The sequence below is a fragment of the Phyllobates terribilis genome, unplaced genomic scaffold, assembly GCF_046119375.1.
Source record: "Phyllobates terribilis strain yellow unplaced genomic scaffold, ASM4611937v1 Scaffold_173__1_contigs__length_4020020, whole genome shotgun sequence".
Lineage (NCBI taxonomy): Eukaryota > Metazoa > Chordata > Amphibia > Anura > Dendrobatidae > Phyllobates > Phyllobates terribilis.
The window spans coordinates 2,037,638-2,059,026 of record NW_027362933.1 but is presented as its reverse complement, the minus strand read 5'-3'; the positions used below and the strand labels follow the sequence as shown (position 1 = coordinate 2,059,026).

The 21,389-nt window shown below is 45.3% G+C and overlaps 1 long non-coding RNA gene across 1 annotated transcript in view; it reads left to right on the top strand.

The window, feature by feature from the left end:
* Positions 1–2,564: 2,564 nt before the first annotated feature.
* Positions 2,565–21,389, top strand: part of LOC141212401 (uncharacterized) — a 34,838-nt gene continuing 16,013 nt past the window's right edge. The window contains exon 1 of the long non-coding RNA XR_012282168.1: positions 2,565–2,635. This is a non-coding gene — a long non-coding RNA (uncharacterized lncRNA). The remainder of the gene's footprint in view (positions 2,636–21,389) is intronic.

Below are 21,389 nucleotides of genomic sequence, written 5' to 3'. Positions count from 1 at the left end.
GTGTAGAAATCTTGGGAAAAGTGTGGATTGTGCTCTGGAAGTGATCAGTTATAGCTAACTAGGTTATTTTCTGCAGAGATAAGTCCTGTATAGAAGATATGATATATCGGTCTGCAGTTAACTTCACCTAGAGACATCACTGGTGAGTATGTGTATTACCTATACACACACACACTGACACTATATACAGAGCTCCTGTGCATAATGTCACTGGTGATCACTGTATTACCTGTACACTGACACTATATACAGAGCTCCTGTGTATAATGTCACTAGTGATCCCTGTATTTCCTATACACACACACACTGACACTATATACAGAGCTGTGCATAATGTCACTGGTGATCCCTGTATTACCTGTACACTGACACCATACACAGAGCTCCTGTGTATAATGTCACTGGTGATCACTATATTACCTGTACACTGACACTATATACAGAGCTCCTGTGTATAATGTCACTGGTGATCACTATATTACCTGTACACTGACACCATATACAGAGCTCCTGTGCATAATGTCACTGGTGATCACTATATTACCTGTACACTGACACTATATACAGAGCTCCTATGCATAATGTCACTGGTGATCACTATATTACCTGTACACTGACACTATATACAGAGCTCCTATGCATAATGTCACTGGTGATCACTATATTACCTGTACACTGACACTATATACAGAGCTCCTGTGTATAATGTCACTGGTGATCCCTGTATTTCCTGTACACTGACACTATATACAGAGCTCCTATGTATAATGTCACTGGTGATCACTATATTACCTATACACTATATACAGAGCTCCTGTGTATAATGTCACTGGTGATCACTGTATTACCTATACACTATATACACAGCTCCTGTGTATAATGTCACTGGTGATCACTGTATTACCTGTACACTGACACTATATACAGAGCTCCTGTGTATAATGTCACTGATGATCACTGTATTACCTCTACACTGACACTATACACAGAGCTCCTGTGTATAATGTCACTGATAATCTCTACATTATCTGTACACTGACTCTATATACAGAGCTTTTTTACATTTTCATTATCAGTCACTATCTGGTGCCATTATGTGCCATGGTCATGGCGTGGCGGTATTTGTCCCTTGTATGTGGTATTATTCAGACAGTCACTATGTTGTGCTAATATGTGGTCTTATCATGGTGTGGCAGTATATATACCTTGTACTTGGTAGTATTTGATCACTATGTGGTGGTATGTGTTCTGGTCATGGTGTGGCGGTATTTCTCTCTTCTATATGGTATTATTAGTCTAGGTATAGTGGATTGTTGTCAGTCATTTGTTTTTTCGGATATTAAGAATGGGAACATTCTTTATTTGCAATACATATTAAATACTTGGATGTTTAACCTCTCCCTGTGTTGTGACTACTACACAGCAGCAGAGATTTATTGGTTAATAAAGTTGATTCATTTTGAAAGAGTTTGTGGACTTATGTTATTCCTATATACGGTAACTGCATGGTGCTGGTGGGCCCCAAGATTGATTTTTTCCTGGTGGGCCCCAGGTACTCCAGTCCGGCGCTGGTCCCAGTTACCTCCTCATCTGTCCTGCTGCCGGCTGGGAGTCCTGTACAGCGCAGCATGTAGTGTGATGTGAATGCCACACTATGGAGATGCTGCTCCTACTACTGCCAAGTGAGGATCTCACCTCGCCAGTATGGTGCCCTCAGGAGCTCCCACAGGGCATCACAGGCCTTAGTATGAAGCAATACCACAAGTCTTCTAGTATTGCTTCATACTAAGGCCTGTGATGCCCTGTGAGAGCTCCCTGAGGAGGGGAGAGCCTCACCTCATACGGCCCCATGATCTCTATGTGCGATCCCTGACTGGGCCCCATGATCTCTATGTACGATCCCTGACTGGGCCCCATGATCTCTATGTACGCCGCTGACTCGGCCCCATGATCTCTATGTACGCCGCTGACTGGGCCCCATGATCTCTTTGTACGCCGCTGACTGGGCCCCATGATCTCTATGTACACCGCTGACTGGGCCCCATGATCTCTATGTACGCCGCTGACTGGGCCCCATGATCTCTATGTACTCCGCTGACTGGGCCCCATGATCTCTATGTACACCGCTGACTGGGCCCCATGATCTCTATGTACGCCGCTGAGGGGGTCCATGATCTCTATGTACACCCCTAACCTGATTGGCCCCATGATCTCTATGTACGCCGCTGACTGGGCCCCATGATCTCTATGTACGCCGCTGACTGGGCCCCATGATCTCTATGTACACCCCTAGCCTGATTGGCCCCATGATTTCTGTATACGCCCCTGACTGAGCCACATGATTTCTATGTACGATCCCTGACTGGGCCCCATAATCTCTGATCTCTCATGATGTTTTTTTTTTATTAAAGATGGAGTCCCTAAATGTATTTTGTGTTTTATTTTTACTGTGTAGTGCGGCACTATGTTGCATTTTGTCATTTCATGCAGTGTAGAAATCTTGGGAAAAGTGTGGCTTGTGCTCTCGAAGTGATCAGTTGTAGCTAACTATGTTATTTTCTGCAGAGATAAGTCCTGCATAGAAGATGTGATATATCGGTCTGCAGATAAAGAACTTCACCTAGAGACATCACTGGTGAGTATGTGTATTACCTATACACACACACTGACACTATATACAGAGCTCCTGTGCATAATGTCACTGGTGATCACTGTATTACCTGTATACTGACACTATATACAGAGCTCCTGTGTATAATGTCACTGGTGATCACTGTATTACCTGTACACTATATACAGAGCTCCTGTGTATAATATCAATGGTGATCATTGCATTACCTGTACACTGACACTATATACAGAGCTTCTGTGTATAATGTCACTGGTGATGACTGTATATCCTGTACACTATATACAGAGCTCCTGTGCATAATGTCACTGGTGATCACTGTATAACCTGTACACTGACCCAATATACTGAGCTTTTTTACATTTTTATTATTTTAGCATTATTTGTCACTATGTGGTGGCATTATGTGCTTTGGTCATGACATGACGATATTTGTCCCTTCTATGTGGTATTATTCAGTCACTATGTGGTGGTAATATGTGGTCTCATGGTGTGTCAGTATTTATACCTTGTATCTGGTAGCATTTGATCACTATGTGGTGGTATTATGTGCTTTGGTCATGGTGTGGCGGTATTTGTGCCTTGTATGTGGCATTATTTGGGCATTATGTGGTGGTAATATGTGATCTGGTCACGGTGTGGTGGTATTTCTGCCTTCTATCTGGTAATATTGGTCTTGGTAGAGTGGATTGTGGTTGGTCATTTGTTTTATCTGATATCAATAAGGGGAAACCTCTTTATTTCCAATAGATATTAAATACTTGGATGTTTAACCCCTCCCTGCCCTGTGACTATTACACAGCAGCAGAAGTTCACCAGAGAAAGCAAGTTGGCATTTGGTGAGATTTTCACCTCTGTATTTATAAGACAAAACCAGGAGTGGGTGAGAAATGCATAAAACATGACCTCGGATTGCTCCACTCCTGGTTTTGTCTTATAAATACTGAGGTAAAAATCTCACCAAATAGTCAAAGTGCCACAATCTTCAAACAGTGCGGATTCCACCAATAAATAAGTGATCACCTTCCCAACCTGTGCATCGCTGATAACTTGTTTTCACCAATAAAATCCCTTTAATGCAAACTACAGTAATTGTACATCGCAGTTCTGGTGAGCGCACAGTGATGGGCAGGAGCCGCCAATATAATGGGTATAACGGCTAACAGGTATTTGCAAATAGCTGAAGGGTGGGTGGGCCCCTGGAGTCAATGTCCCTGGTGGGCCCCAGACACCCCAGTCCGGCTCTGCCCCCGCCCCAGCCCGCCCCTGATTTGTCACGCACGGACCCGAAGCGACTGTGCACTGCGATACACACATCCTGTTGAAATTTCTGCTGGCGTTTACAAGCCCCAACCCCCCCTGGGCCCGGTCGCAGTGACTGCCACTGCGACCGCGGACATTACACCCCTGGCTACGTGAATCATATGTCCCATTTTGGTGCTCCTCACCATTTGCATGGCACAGTCATGCATGCTTCTCTATCACCATAGCATGCTGCAAACAATCAGGATGGCTTCTGCTACATCTCTATATAAAAAGATAGTATATCTGTATTTCTATGATACGTAGAGTGAATGGAAATCATACATCTTGCTAATATTTATTATATTACATTCATCTGATGCTCTGTAGTAACAATGTAAATTAAATTGGCGACTTAGTGCAGTTCTATTACTATTAGTAAATGTGGCACCTTGTGTTCCACAGAATATCTGAATATTACCTGAATATTTAATCTCAGCTAATGTTCATTTATCTCTTAAATATCATTGGTCAGATGCTGATCACATGACCAGTGGTGGTGCATGCATGATGATTCCATATGAAGTGCAGTGAGTGACAGTTGGAAGTGACAGTTGGAATTGACCAACAACAGTGGAGGAGATGTCGGCTAACTCTAAGCAAAGCAATAATATGGATATAAAAGAGGAGGAGATTGTGGTGAGCAGAGAAAGAGTGAAGACACGAAGACCTTCCCATGACACATCTGATGATGAGAGGAAGTCTTCAGTCAACAGGACAAAACCACCAGTCCAGAAGAAAGAAGAAGTAGAGGAGAACGTGGTGAGGAGAGAAGGAGCGAAGAGACTAAGACCTTCCCATGACACATCTGATGATGAGAGGAAGTCTTCAGTCAACAGGACAAAACAACCAGTCCAGAAGAAAGAAGAAGTAGAGGAGAACGTGGTGAGGAGAGAAGGAGCGAAGAGACTAAGACCTTCCCATGACACATCTGATGATGAGAGGAAGTCTTCAGTCAACAGGACAAAACAACCAGTCCAGAAGAAAGAAGAAGTGGAAGAAAAGGAGAAGGTAGAAAGTCAGAAGATGGGAGCCAAGAAGAGAGGAGCCATCTTCATCTCATCAGGGGACAAAAAGGAGAAGAAAAGAAGAAGGATTACATTAGGACAGAAACCCATGGATCTAAAGCAGAAGGCTGAAGAAGCTGAAGGAAGCAGCGGTGTTCGGCCAACCAGCTCCAAAAGCACAGTCTCTGATACCATCAAGAGGAGATTATTATTCCATCAAGTGCTTGGCCGGGGATGCTATGGAACGGTCCTGCTGGCGGAAGATTCATCTACCCGCAAACATTTTGCTGTTAAGATCATCGGCAAAAGAGCCCTGCTTGCTGACGGTGATGAGCGTATGATGGTGGAACGACGGGTTTTACAGCTGGCATCTGGGAGCCCCTTCCTTGTCCACGCAGACTTTGCATTCCAGACCAAGGTACAGTATTGATTGCTCGATATTAGGAAATGTCACACGTACCACACACTGCTCTGCCTCATGGACCCCACTGATATCATCTTACATTTCAATATAGCATGTCCCAAGGTAACCGCTGACAATAAGATGAATGTGATGACTATACACATGGGATATTGTGGCCCCTACTGTAATCAATAACATTTATGGCGGGGCTTGGTACATTGGGAATCATTTATTAAAACAGCCTTTTTGCTTATCCCAGCCAATCACAGAACAGCTTTTACTTTTCCAGGTCAGTTAAAACAACCTTAGCTGAGTTCTAATTGGTTAGTATGGGTAACTAGTTCTCTAGTGAGCAGATTTATTAATGAGGCCCAATGTACCCCGCTCTATAAATGATTGAAAATATTAGATGTCATCATAGAGGTCAATGAACTGTAGAAAATCACTTGCCTGGACCTCATGTGTCTAATTGGGTGACTGGTAATATTTGTATCATTTGCAGCATTAGCTGGGCATTATCTTGTGTGTAGGCATCATCGCCATGTAGTAGTCTCTAGCTCATTTCTTTGACACTGTAGAATTTTACATATTATTATCTTGCATAGACATGGGATTTCAGAATAGATTAAATGTATTTGTTATTTTTTGTTATTTCCTGGATGACATTGTATTTTGTGTATACCATGTGGGGGACCCTGTGTACACTATATGTCAGGGCTATTGACTTTTGTGCACTTTATATACAATTTGAGAATGTGTTAATATTTTTGTATACAAGTATTATCTGTATCTTAAAGGTTTTTTTTAATTAATGTTGGGACATTTTTATGCACGTGCATCTACTTGTTTTTCATTGCCATGTTTTCTATGTATATACTGGAATAAAGTACAAAATCCACTGTCTTGGAGTGAAATTTCTTCTAACCTCACCAAGTAATGAAAAAGATGGTATCATATTGACCAGGGGCGAGGTGGGCCAGAGGGGCACATGCCCTCCAAGCCGGTGGCCAAGCAGCTGCTTCTTTACAGACTGCAGGGCGGCCCTGTATCTTTCATTGTGTACATGTGCCAGCTGGGCATCTGCAGCGCAGAACAGCCGGCACAGGCCACGTTCTTATGCCTGCCGGAGAGAAGCTTCAGCCGCTGAGCAGTACGAGAGGGCAGACATCTTTGATTCTTGTAAGGCCACGACCCCACTATCAGTATTTGGTCAGTATTCGGTCAGTATTTTTTCACAGGAGTGGGAGACAAAACCAGGAGTTGGTGATAAATGCAGAATTGGTGACTTGTTTCTATTATACCTTTTCTCTGATTGTTACTGACCTGGTTTTGGCTCCCACTCCTGAGAAAATATACTGACCAAATACTGATAGTGGGGCCGTGGCCTTAGCCTGAGCTCCAGATAGTGGTCAGGACAGGAGATTTATACTTTTTGTAGAGTGTGGAAGTGGCAGGACGCTGCTCACCTCCTGACAAGTCCAGGGCCAGATCCTGAATGTTATCTATGGTCGCTCTGCTGAGGATCAGAAAGATTTATTGTAGCAGATGGACCCTTCAAGCAGGTTGGGGTCGTGCTGTCAGTGTGAGATCATCGGCTCTCGATCTGTATGAATGTTCAAATCACATCGGACCTGAGATCGAGACACTTCAGACCTTACTATACAGACCCCTGCCCCAGACTAATCCTGCACCAGCTACAGGGCCAGAGCCGGCATAACCACCCATTGCACCAGGGCAAGTGCCGGGGGGGGGCCCACTCACAGTTGGGGACACTGGAACGCTATTGGGCCTGTGAGTTGGGGGGGCCGGGAAACCCCCCCCCGTGCTTTACGGTGTTTGAAATACTCACCTCTCCTCATACCCTGCTGGCCGCAGGTCCAGTCTCCTCTGCGTCTTCTGACTCTGTGACGTCTCAGTGTTGAAGAGACAGGACCTGTAGCCAGCAGGGTATGAGGAGAGGTGAGTATTTTATTTATTTTTTTATGGATCGAGCCCATTCTCTATGGAGCATTATATGGGACCCATTCTCTATGGAGCATTATATGGGGCCCATTCTCTATGGAGCATTATATGGGGCCCATTCTCTATGGTGCATTATATGGGGCCCATTCTCTATGGAGCATTATATGGGGCCCATTATTCTGTATGGCATATTTCATGACGCCCATTATTCTGCATGGAGTAATATATGGGGTCAATTATGGTGTAATGAGCATTATATGGGGTTCATTATTCTGTATAGAGCATTATATGGGGCCTATTATTCTGTATGGAACATTATATGGGGTCCATTATTCAGTATGGAGCCCATTCTGTATAGAGGACTATGTGGTGTCCATAATACTGTATGGAGGACTATGTGGTGCCCATAATACTGTATGGAGGACTATAATGTACAGTCTAAAATGAAAACTTTTGAATCCCCCCATGACACGCCCCATGCACTGTGAGGATTCGCCGGTTTCTGAGCTATTATAGAATTTACAATAGATATCACTCATGTAATGTATGAAGTACCGTATTTTTCGGACTATAAGATGCACCGGACCATAAGACGCACCTAGGTTTTAAAGGAGGAAAATAAAAACATTTAAGCCAAAAATGTGTTCATGATGCACTTTTAAGGGGGAGGGGGTCTTCTGCTGACACTGGTATAGGGGTAATGTCCCCCAATTCTGACAATATCCCCCATCCTGGTATATATGCCCCCCCCCTTTTATACGTAGTCCCCATCCCCATCCTGGTATGCATGGCACCCCTCATCCCTATCCCGGTATGCATGGCACCCCTCATCCCTATCCCGGTATGCATGGCACCCCTCATCCCTATCCCGGTATGCATGGCACCCCTCATCCCTATCCCGGTATGCATGGCACCCCTCATCCCTATCCCGGTATGCATGGCACCCCTCATCCCTGTCCTGGTATGTATGGCACCTCTAATCCCCATCATGCTGCACATTGCCCCCTCAGCGTTACCCTGGTATGTATGGCCCCCTCAGCGTTACCCTGGTATGTATGGCCCCCTCAGCCTTACCCTGGTATGTATGGCCCCCTCAGCCTTACCCTGGTATGTATGGCCCCTCAGCTTTACCCTGGTATGTATGGCCCCCTCATCCTTATCCTGGTATGCATGGTCCCCCTAATCCTTATCCTGGTATGCATGGTGCCCCTAATCCTTATCCTGGTATGCATGGTCCCCCTAATCCCCATCATGCTGCACATAAAAAAAAAAAAAAAAAAACACTGATACTCACCTTTCTTCTTTCCTCCAGCGCTGCGTCCTGTCTGCCCGCACTGATCTCTCCATGTGAGCCGCGCATGATATGACTGCCATGCGTGGCTCACAAGGAGAGATCAGCTGCCAGAAGTCACTGCTCCCCATGCCGGGACTGTGTGCGCGGGGAGCAGTGACTTCACTCTCCTTCATAGCCGGCACACAGCGTAGCTAAAATTTTGGAGGGAAAAAAGTGCGTCTTATAGTCCGAAAAATAAGGTAAGTGAAATCTTTGGCATTGTACTATATCTATATTTCTCCGCCTTATCTGTGCATCATGAATTGTGGTATGTGTTAAAGGGGCCACTGAGACTCTTTTGAGCCTACGAAAACCTGGAGCCGGCCCTGTACAGGACATCACAGATTATATCTATACTGCCATCTATACAATGTGATGTCTGGTAGTCGGTGCAGGATCAGTCCAGGGCATATATGATCTAATGTCAGTGCACAATAAAGTACATACTGTACATTGCTGACATACTGTGACTACAGACATCAGATCTTATACAGTATATATATTGCTGTATGTATATACATGTATATGACTGTAGATACCACCAAAATAAACCAATAGGTGCTTATTGATGCTAAAATAAATATTGCAAAAATTAAAAGACAATTCTACAGAGTATAACATTGGAGGACCCCAAGTCACCAACTCATGAGTATCACATATATAGAGACATTAGTGAATATATATATATATATATATATACTAGATGGTGGCCCGATTCAAACGCATCGGGTATTCTAGAATATGTATGCGGTACACCGGGCGCAATCAGCACAGCGGTTTTAAATTTGGCACCAATATCGCTGATTGGCCGCGACCAATCAGCGAATTGTATTAGTGAGGACCGGGGAGCGGCGCTGCGGGAGATGACCGGCTGCTCGCAGCAGAAGTATCCCGACCGGCGGCGCCGCTCCCCGGTCCTCCCTTCACACTTACCGTCGGGAGATCAGCAGTCCTAGCCGCTGATCTCCCGACGGTAGCCGCATGGAGGTCAGCGGCGCTGCCGGTCATATCCCGGCTGCATCGCCGCTGACCTCCGTGCAGCAGATGAGCCGCTAACGGCCGCCATCCGCGTCGCGGACCAATCAGCGACGCGGGATTTTCTGGACAGACAGACAGACAGGTTGATGGGATAAGACAATTATATATATTAGATATATGCCTATAACATGGTTGCCAAAAAAAAATCCTAATGATTGCACGCATATGTAGCACAATGTGCATGTTAATCTATATAGTTGACAATAACCAAGGGGAAATGTAAGTGTCTTTAGAACTACTAAGAAGATAGCTTCTTACACTCACAAGCCCAAGTGAGTACACATATATAGTATATAATATTAAACTCTGTAAAGAATCTCCTATAAAATAATACATTCAAAATGGAGGAGCAGTAGTTACAAGGCAACTCAAATGTCCAAGTGAGTAAATGTGGGATGTGGTCCTATGTGCACCAATGTACCTTTCGTCCTTGCTTCATCAGGGGCCCCCAAAACATCCATTTTGTTTTTTTTATTTTATAGGAGATTCCTTATAGAGCTTAATATTATATACTATATATGTGTACCCACTTGGGCTTGTGAGTCTATTGTGGTATAGCGACAAGCTCGGCTGTATGCGTAGGTAAAACACAAGATACTGTCTCTTTAAATTCTCAGGTTAGTTTATTTAGCAGTCATAAACTACCCTTGAGTCCATAAATAAAAACACAGCCCATTCAGCTAAAGAGACAAAACTAAATGCAAAACTTTCAGAACTTTCAGCAGAGTCCTTATCTCGGCAAAGGTCTGGCCACTCACAATTAGCTACACACAGGTTCATCACAGCATGTGCTAGCTCCTTCCTAGAACAAAGTTTCCCCAGGTACTGAACACACCTGAGTGTCAGGGCTGACTATTTAAAGCCCAGACACTCCCCTGATTGGAATGAAGGTGGATAACGTTCCTCCCTACACTTTCGTTATCCACTGAAAACATTCCCTTGTAAATATCGTTCTATTAACTCTCTCTGCAACTACTTGTGCATGAGAACTTGCATGTTTTCACATCACTGAGTCTAAGAGTCTCAGCGACACATACCTCCCTTCTGACACACTACCAGAGACTTTGTCACACTATGAAGATATCCTTTTAGTAGTTCTACAGACGCTTACATTTCCCCTTAGTTAATGTCAATTATATAGATTAACATTCACATTGTGCTACGTATCTGTGCAATCACTAGGATTTTTTATTTTTGGCAACCATGTTATATATATATATATATACACACACACACACACACACACACACACACACACTAGCTATTGAACCTGTTCTACGCCCGGGTGGCGAGCATTTTTATTGGTATATGGTCTCCCATGCTGGTATGTGCTGTCCCCCATCCTGGTATTTGTGCTGCCCCCATCCTGTCCCCTCATCCCCAATCCGGGTATGCATGGCACCCCTCACCCCAATCCGGGTATGCATGGCACCCCCTCATCCCAATCCGGTATGCATGGCACCCCATCTCTCATCCTGGTATGTATGGCACTGCTCATTCGCCAATCCTGGTATGTATGGCACTCAATCCCTCTTCCTGATGTGCATGGCACCCCATCCCTCATCTTGGTATTTATGGTGCACCTCATCCCTATCCTGTTATGTATGTTACCCCTCATCCTGGTATGCATGGCAACCCATCCCTCATCCTGGTATGCATGGTACCCCTCATTCCTATTCTTGTATTTATGGTACCCCTCATCTTGGTATACATGGCACCCCTCATCCCAATCCGGGTATGTATGGTACCCCTCATCCCCCAATCCTGGTATGTATGGCCTCCTCATCCCCCATCCTGGTATGCATGGCTCTCTCATCCCCAATCCTGGTATGCATGACTCTCTCATCCCCAATCCTGGTATGTATGGCCTCCTCATCCCCCAATCCTGGTATGCATGGTCCCCTCATCCCCCAATCCTGGTATGCATGGTCCCCTCATCCCCCAATCCTGGTATGCATGGTACCCCTCATCCCTATTCTGGTATGCATGGAACCCCACTTTCCTATCCTGGTATGCATGGTACCCCTCACCCCCCCAATCCTGGTATGTATGGCACCACTCACCCCCCAATCCTGGTATGTATGGCACCCCTCACCCCCCAATCCTGGTTTTCATGGTTCAGTCACCCCCCAAGTCCTGGTATGTATGGCACCCCTCACCCCCCAATCCTGGTATGTATGGCACCCCTCACCCCCCAATCCTGGTATGTATGGCACCCCTCACCCCCCAATCCTGGTTTTCATGGTTCAGTCACCCCCCAAATCCTGGTATGCATTGTACCCCTCATCCCCCAATCCTGGTATGCATGGTCCCCTCACACCCCTTTCCTGGTATGTATGGTACCCCTCACACCCCTTTCCTGGTATGTATGGTACCCGTCACACCCCATTCCTGGTATGTATGGCACCCCTCATCCCTTTCACGGTGCACACATACAAAAAAATAAACACATACTCACCTTTCTTCCCTGTGCTCCAGTGCTACTGTATCCTGTTCTGCTGGGGGAGCAGTGCGGCGCCAGAGTACGTGCGTGACCATACCGTGCTGTTCAACGCCATTTTACTGAAGACACACTGCAAATTTGTCTTCAGTAAAATGGCGCCGGATAGAGTTATGCACATGTGCCGATTCCAACACCTTCACTCCTGCCCTGGTCTCCGGCGAGAAGAGAAACGCCGCTGCAACGCTCCTCCCGGTCAGGTAAGTATGGCGCCGGAGATCGCGGTATGTGTTCAGTGTCTACGCATACCGCAATCTCTGGCGCCATACACTCCTCTTACCTGTAACGTAATGGGTTCTTCTGTCTAGAGCCAGACTGCGCAGGCATGTAGCACTTGCCAAGTCTTTAAAGGCTTCAGACAGAGGGAGACATGTAGCATTATATTATATATACAGTACAGACCAAAAGTTTATGTAAAGATTTTTCTGTATTTTCATGACTCTGAAAATTGTACATTCACACTGAAGGCATCAAAAGTATGAATTAACAAATGTGGAATTATATACTTAACAAAAAAGTGTGAAACAACTGAAAATATGTCTTATATTCTAGGTTCTTCAAAGTAGCCACCTTTTGCTTTGATGACTGCTTTGCACACTCTTGGCATTCTCTTGATGAGCTTCAAGAGGTACAGTAGTCACGGGAAATGGTCTTCTAACAATCTTGAAGGAGTTCCCAGAGATGCTTAGCACTTGTTGGCCCTTTTGCCTTCACTCTGCGGTCCAGCTCACCCCAAACCATCTCGATTGGGTTCAGGTCTGGTGACTGTGGAGGCCAGGTCATCTGGCGTAGCACCCCATCACTCTCCCTCTTGGTCAAATAGCCCTTACACAGCCTGGAGGTGTGTTTGGGGTCATTGTCCTGTTGAAAAATAAATGATGGTCCAACTAAACGCAAACCGGATGGAATAGCATGCCGCTGCAAGATGCTGTGGTAGCCATGCTGGTTCAGTATGCCTTAAATTTTGAATAAATCCCCAACAGTGTCACCAGCAAAGCACCCCCACACCATCACACCTCCTCCTCCATGCTTCACGGTGGGAACCAGGCATGTAGAGTCCATCCGTTCACCTTTTCTGCGTCGCACAAAGTCACAGTGGTTGGAACGAAAGATCTCAAATTTGGACTTATCAGTAGTGTTGAGCGATACCTTCCGATATCAGGAAATATCGTATCGGATTGGATCGGACCGATACCCAAAAAGTATCGGATATCGCCGATTCCGATACCGGAAACCAATGCAAGTCAATGGGACACAAATATCGGAATGAAAATAAACCTTTTCTTTCCTTGTAGGTTAATTCTACATGAAGTAAAACAACTAAGAATAATGTAGAATGTATTATGCGAAAAGCCGGCAATTGATCAGCGGCATACACCTTTACCCGACAATTTACAACAGAAAGAATAGAGCATCACACATAGATTAGATAGATAGAAACATGTCAGTCACATATATATGAAGTACAGTGACAGTGTTGATTACTGTACTTGTCATTTAGTGTTAAAATAAGGATTTATTTTAAAAAAAATTGGCGTGGGGTTCCCCTTAATTTTAGTCTCTAGCGGAGGTTAAGCAGACAGCTGGGGCAGATGTTTGAAGCCTGGGAAGGGGGTAATACCCACGGAGCTTCCCAGGCTACTAATATCAGCCCCCAGCTGAATACCTAGCCTTTACTAGCTATTAAAATGGGGGACCCCCAAAAAAAATGGCGTGGGGTCCCCCCTAATTTAATAGCTAGCAAAGGCTAGGCAGACAGATGGGGGCTGATATTAATAGCCCAGGAAGGGTGCCATGAATATTGGCCCCCTCCCAGGCTAGAAACACCAGCCGTCAGCCGCCCCAGAAATGGCGCATCCATAGGATGCGCCAACTCTGGCACTTAGCCTCGCTCTTTCCACTGCCCTGTAGCGGTGGCAGTGGGGTAATAGGTTTGGGGTTGATGTCAGCTTATAATGGAGACACCCCCATTACTAACCCCATAGTCAAAGTTAAAAAAAAAAACACAAACACCCAGAATAAACTCCTTTAATTGAAATAAACACACAATTCTTTATTGTTCTAAATTAAACTCTACTTACCATCACGCCCATTCCAGCTGAAGCCAACGATCTCCTGCAATAAAAGAAAAATAATAAACCAACATCATCCTTACCTTTCCATGGTTCCCACGACAGCTTCAGCTCTGCTACATCGAGATGACAGGCTGGACCGCAGCAGAACGCTGCCATCCAGCCTGTCATCCCGCGGACACTGAGAAGCGCAGGCATGCTTGCGCTCCTCAGTGTCTCTCTGTGACGGCATCCAGATGAGCCGAGGTCATGTCCAATGAACTCAGCTCACCTCATGCACGTCACTGAATTCTCCTGCACTCAGCGCTTCAGCGTGAGAATTTTCCCACGCTGTCAGTGACGTGCATGAGGTGAGCTGAGTTCATTGGACATGACCTCACCTCATTCACGTCACTGACAGCGTGGGAAAATTCTCACGCTGAAGCGCTGAGTGCAGGAGAATTTTCCCACGCTGTCAGTGACGTGCATGAGGTGAGCCGAGTTCATTGGACATGACCTCGGCTCATCTTTATGCCGTCACAGAGAGACACTGAGGAGCGCAAGCATGCCTGCGCTTCTCAGTGTCCGCGGGATGACAGGCTGGATGGCAGCGTTCTGCTGCGGTCCAGCCTGTCATCTCGATGTAGCAGAGCTGAAGCTGTCGTGGGAACCATGGAAAGGTAAGGATGAGGTTGCTTTATTATTTTTCTTTTATTGCAGGAGATCGTTGGCTTCAGCTGGAATGGGTGTGATGGTAAGTAGAGTTTAATTTAGAACAATAAAGAATTGTGTGTTTATTTCAATTAAAGGACTTTTTTCTGGGTGTTGTGTTTTTTTTAAATACTTTACTAGAAATTCATGGTGGTCATGTCTAATATTGGCGTGACCCCATGAATTTCGGGCTTAGGGCCAGCTGATAATGCCAAGCTGGCCCTAACCCCTTTATTACCCAGTGAGCCACTGCACCAGGGCCCTGGATGAGTTGGGTACAGCGCCAGAAGATGGCGCTTCTATGCCCCCCCCCCCCCCCCCGGTGCAAATTGCAGTCCGCAGCCACCCCGGAAAATGGCGCGTTCATAGAAGCTGGATGCTGTACCTGGCTGGCATACAAAAATATGGCAAATAAATAATAACTTAGGGACTGCATCTTTATTAACTCCTCAAATGTCATTTAGTGTTAAAATAAAGGATTTATTTAAAATAAAATTGGCGTGGGATCCCCCATAATTTTAGGCTCTAGCGGAAGTTAAGCAGACGGCTGGGGCAGATGTTTGAAGCCTGGGAAGTGGGTAATACCCACGGAGCTTCCCAGACTACTAATATCAGCCCCCAGCTGAATACCTAGCCTTTACTAGCTATTAAAATGGGGGACCCCCTATTTAATAGCTAGCAAAGGCTAGGCAGACAGCTGGGGGCTGATATTAATAGCCCAGGAAGGGTGCCATGAATATTGGCCCCCTCCCAGGCTAGAAACACCAACCGTCAGCCGCCCCAGAAATGGCACATCCATAGGATGCGCCAATTCTGGCACTTAGCCTCGCTCTTCCACGCTGCCCTGGTGCGGTGGCAGGGGGTAATAGGGTTGGGGTTCATGTCACCGCCAGCTGCCATGAAGCCCAGGTTAGTAATGATGGGCGTCTATAAGACACCCCCATTACTAACCTACAAAGTGTTAAAAAGAAAAAACACACTACACCCAGAAAAAAATAATTTATTTGAAATAAAACACACCATTTTATTTAATTCTTAGTTTACTAAAAAAAAATAGTTACCTGTCCACGTTCCTGCGCTGATCTCCCATGTACAGCTGTCACATCTGGAGATGGTGACAGCTGTGCATGGCTTCTGTAAGCTCACACTGCCGGGAACACGTCCGCTCCCAGCAGCATGAGCCCCTGACTGAGGTCACCGGAGTGCATTCAGGCAGCGCAGCTCCGGAGACCTCCTTTACGGCAGTGCTGTACCGTGGGAATTTCTCACGATACAGCAGGGCCGTAAAGCAGCTAACCGGAGCAGCGCTGCCTGAACTCCGGCGAACCCGCTTATGCAATGACGGGGCTGCTTTACGGCCCCATCATTCTAGCAGCGGCAGCGGTTCAGAGCGGTCACATTCTATGTGGCTGCTCTAAACTGGAGATCTTCGTGGGACACTCGTGGACTACTACGGAGGGGTAAGGATAAGGTTGTGGTTTATTATTTTATATTTTATTACAGGAGATCGCTGGCTTCGGGGAATTAGGTGTCTAGGTGAGTATAGGTGTAGTTTTTTATTTTTTACTTTATTTTAGGTGCCGATCGGCTGGGACAGGTAATGTATAAACTAATTTATTGTAGGTAACCACTGGCCACCAATGACATGTATTTAACATTTATTGGGGACACAGTAGGGCAATTTAAATAGCAGGATCAGGCTGATGGGAACTACTGCTCCCATCGAGCTGATCCTGCTGGCACGAGTGGACGGGGAACAGACATAGGCTGATGGGAGTAGTAGTGTCACATCGGCCTATGTCTGCCTGCACGCACACACCCGCAGACATCGCACAGACACCGCACACACTCGCAGACATCGCACAGACACCGCACACACCCGCAGACATCGCACAGACGCCGCACACACTCGCAGACATCGCACAGACACCGCACACACTCGCAGACCTCGCACAGACACCGAAGGCATCGCACAGACACCGCACACACCCGCACACATCGCACAGACACCGCACACACCCGCAGACATCGCACACACCCGCAGACATCGCACAGACACCCCGCACACACTCGCAGACATCGCACAGACACCGCACACACTCGCAGACATCGCACAGACACCGCAGACATCGCACAGACACCGCACACACCCGCACACATCGCACAGACACCGCACACACCCGCAGACATCGCACACACCCGCAGACATCGCACAGACACCCCGCACACACTCGCAGACACACGCACAGACACCCACACACACCAATCATGACGGGCTGATCGTCTGGGAGGTGAGGCTGACCTGTGCGACCGTGGGAAAGTTCATGTGAGTTCATGCAATGCAGTCAAGCATGAACTCACATGAACCCTCTGAGGGCAGCGGCTACTTCAAATGAACAGCTGATCAGCATCACCTGATACCTCAGCTGTTCATTTGAAATAACCGGCGGGAAAGCGCAGCACAGAACGGGAAAGCCGGCGGTGAAGTCTTTTCACTGCCGACTTCCCCGCCCGGGTCCTTCGCTCCCCGCTCCTTGGTGCTGCGCTCCCCGCCCGGTCCTAACTTACGATCGGGATGGGAGGTGGCGAGGGGAGCGGAGGATCGGGTGGGAGGCTGCAGGGAAGCAGTATGGGGCTGTGTGATTGTTTAAAAGCCGGCGGCTTTTTACCGCCCGCCGGCTTTTAAACGATCAGGAGAATTCTCCCACGCCGGGATGGCATTCTGATGAGAGGCTGGATCTCAGCTGAGCGCTGCCATCCAGCTTGTCATCCTTCAGAGACACTGCAGAGCGCAGGCATTATGGGAACTTCCGATTCCGGTATTCGATATTGTAAAAGTATCGGAATTAAGTATCGGAATTCCGATACCGCGAATATCGGCTGATACCCGATATTACAGTATCGGAATGCTCAACACTAGTGATGAAAAAAATGTGAACATTTGTAAATAAAAAACCATTGGGTTTGTGCGTCCATTTTCTAAGACCTGCAAATGTTTTATTCTTTTTTTTGTGAGGTGGGGAGATGTTTTGATCACATTTTATTGCCTTTTGTTAAGAAAGTGTGTCGGCCAAAAACACACTTAATTGAATATTTTGATAATAATATAATTATTTTTTTTTATACTTAATAAAGGAAAAGGGTTGATTCAAATTATTATAAGTTTTTATTTGGTTTATATTTTTAACACTTTTTTATGTATGTTTACTTTATTTTTTCAGTTCTCTTATGGAATTTAAAGGGTTTTCCCACAAACAAAGTACATTTTAACTAATAGATCTTGGAGTAAAAATAAGTTCTACAATTGGATGTGTTAAAAACATGTTCCTGTGCTGAGATAATCTTATAAATGTGCCCCTGGTTTGTACTGTGTAATGGATGTGTCTGACCTTACAGGGCCATGGTCTGATCATACCACAGCTCCTGGGCAGGGGAGGACACAAAAGAGTATACAGACATTACAACATGGGATCACAGCTGATTCATTTTGTGAGGTTAAACATTTTGCTGTCTGTTTTTAAGCAATATTTTTCCTGAAAGAAATAATCATTTGTGATCCTGTCTGTATCCTCTTTTGCTTCCTCCTGCCCAGGAGCTGTGGTATGATCAGACCATTGTCCAGCACGGTCAGACACGGCCATTACACAGTACACAGCAGGGGCACATTTATAAGATTATCTCAGCACAGGAACATTTATTTTAAACTCATCCTAGTAGTTCTCATAGTCAGCTGCCATGATAACCCATCCGCAGCCAGTGATCAGTGTAACAGCAGCGATCAGAACAATCTCTGATGGCTGCGGTTACAGATGCCGGCTGTGTACAGGCATCTCCCTGTAGAACCGCGAGCAAAACGCCTGTGGGTGGAGGTCACACAGCCCTACCCCGCTCATGCCATACTGCCTCTGGATTTGGCTCATCCCATCTTTATTTCTTCATTATATCCTGATATTTATTCTTATGTTGGCCAATGACTTTTGCACTATGTACATTATTACGGCCATATATTCAAGTTATGTGTCACAAGAATTATATGAGATTTTTCCTATTTATTATATTAGATGTACTGTTTTTCTCTTTGATGTTATTCTGGTATATACATATATATATCTGCACATGCACTTTATGTATTTAATATATCGATGGTGTTAATTTACTTGTATTCATGTATTTACTGGATGAAATCCAATATATGTGCATCCTAGGGAGAACCACTATTCAATACATAGGCTGTGTCTCTACACCCCACGTGTGTTTTAATGTATAGTTGTCAATTACATGTTTTTTAACGTATTTTTCATGTCTGATCACTGATTTATCCAAATAAAGAATTTACTCCATTATGTCTGCTGTATTATTTAATCCTTACTGGATTGTTGTAGGTCATTTCATACTTGAATTGTGGTCCAGTGGACCTTAATGATTCTACACATCTATTTTTTTTCCTGAATGTGTAGCTATACCCCATTCATTGTCGGTGTTATGTGTACAGGCATCTGCCCAGTATGATGCGGGCTCAGCTCCTGAACCTGCTCCATATATAGAGACCTGACATTGGAGGAGCTATTACATCATATGTCGGCAAACGCTTTTCTGCCTCCTTTATAAGTTAGCAGTGGGAGAGCATGATAAAAAGGCTTACCTACCCCCCCGAGACCGACTTTAGCTCTTAGGCCACGGCCCCACTATCAGTATTTGGTCAGTATTCGGTCAGTATTTTTTCTCAGGAGTGGGAGCCAAGACCAGGAGTGGGTGATAAATGCAGAATTGGTGACTTGTTTCTATTATACCTTTTTCTGATTGTTCCTCACCTGGTTTTGGCTTTGGGGTGACAGCTAATATTTTAACAATAGTAGGGGTAACATTAGGCCTTATTCAGAAATACTGTCTGTTATTAAAATTGGCTTTGTTATCAATAGTAATAAAACCTCAATTTTTTTATTTATTTTATTTTTAAAAAGCAGATTTATCAGCCATCACCCCAAGATTCCCATGATTCTTTAGGTCATGGTGCTCTTTGGATGACAGCTAATATGTCTAGAGTTTACAGTAGGATGCACTGGTCCATGTTTATAGACGGCACAATGATTTAGTAACGTGCGGCATTGTACTCATTACACTGAGCTCTGACTTCTTGGGATGGGTAACAAGGACATTTTTGTGGTAAATGAGGCCCAATATACCCCTTACTATAGATTATTACATTTTTCGCAGTGTTCCCTCATCTGTATAATAACATCTTAGCTCCTGATGCTCCTAGGGAAACCACTAATATTAGTATAATTTGGAAAAAAACAGAGAAACTAGGAGTTTCTTATGCAAAAATATGACAAAATCTTTATTAAATACACATGTATACATAATAGCAAATAGACAATAAAGACAAAAACCGTGTGCATAGGGGTAAGTGTAAGGAAACCCCCCAGGGGAAAACCAATCAGAGATTATATATAGCTCTATGCAAGGTATAGGCTGGGAAAAGCGGGGTGTTTTAGGCTAGTGGTAACAGGTTGACCCAGGTAATCTATATAGGGCAAGTGGTGAGAGTATAAGACTAAGTGTGCCACTAAAATACCAACTCCCAGGGCCACCATCAGCAAATGTATAAGTATCAGAATAATGGACCAAAGGGCCTATGACCGCTTACCCTAAATTGTAGTATCCCAAGGACCCTCAGACCGGTGGCTAGGGTGGTTTAGCTTCTTCCCAGGGAAACCACTAATATTAGTATGATTTACAGTATGGGGTAAATTATCACATGAATGTAAGCATCAAATCCATTTAGTAGCCCTTGGACATTGAAGACCATCTCTGAGACCAGCACAGTTGTAATATGTGATATGTCTGTTTACATGTATTTTTCTGTATGTCTTCAAATATGTTTATGTCTGTATGTGTCTTTGTATATGTCTGTATATGTTTGTGTGCGCACATTTCTGCGACCCGTATATGTGCAAGTCTGCATGTGTATACGTGACTCCGTGTGCGTATATGCGTGACTGCATGTGCATGACCGTGTGTGTATGACCATGTGTGCGCATGCCTGCTGGTGTCTGACTGTGCATGACCGCGTGAGTGTATGTGACTGCGTGTGTGTGACTGCTTGTGTAAAAGACTGCATGTGTGTACAAGACTACGTGTGTGCGTGACTGAGTGTTGACTGCATGTTTGTGTATTTGCATGACTGCATGTGTGTGTATGTGCATGACTGCGTATGTGTATGTGCGTAACTGCATGTGTGTGTATGTGCGTGACTGCATGTGTGTGTATGTGCATGACTGCGCGTGTGTGTATGTGCGAGACTGCATGTGTGTGTATGTGCGTGACTGCATGTGTGTGTATGTGCGTGACTGCGCGTGTGTGTATGTGCGAGACTGCATGTGTGTGTATGTGCATGACTGCGCGTGTGTGTATGTGCGAGACTGCATGTGTGTGTATGTGCGTAACTGCATG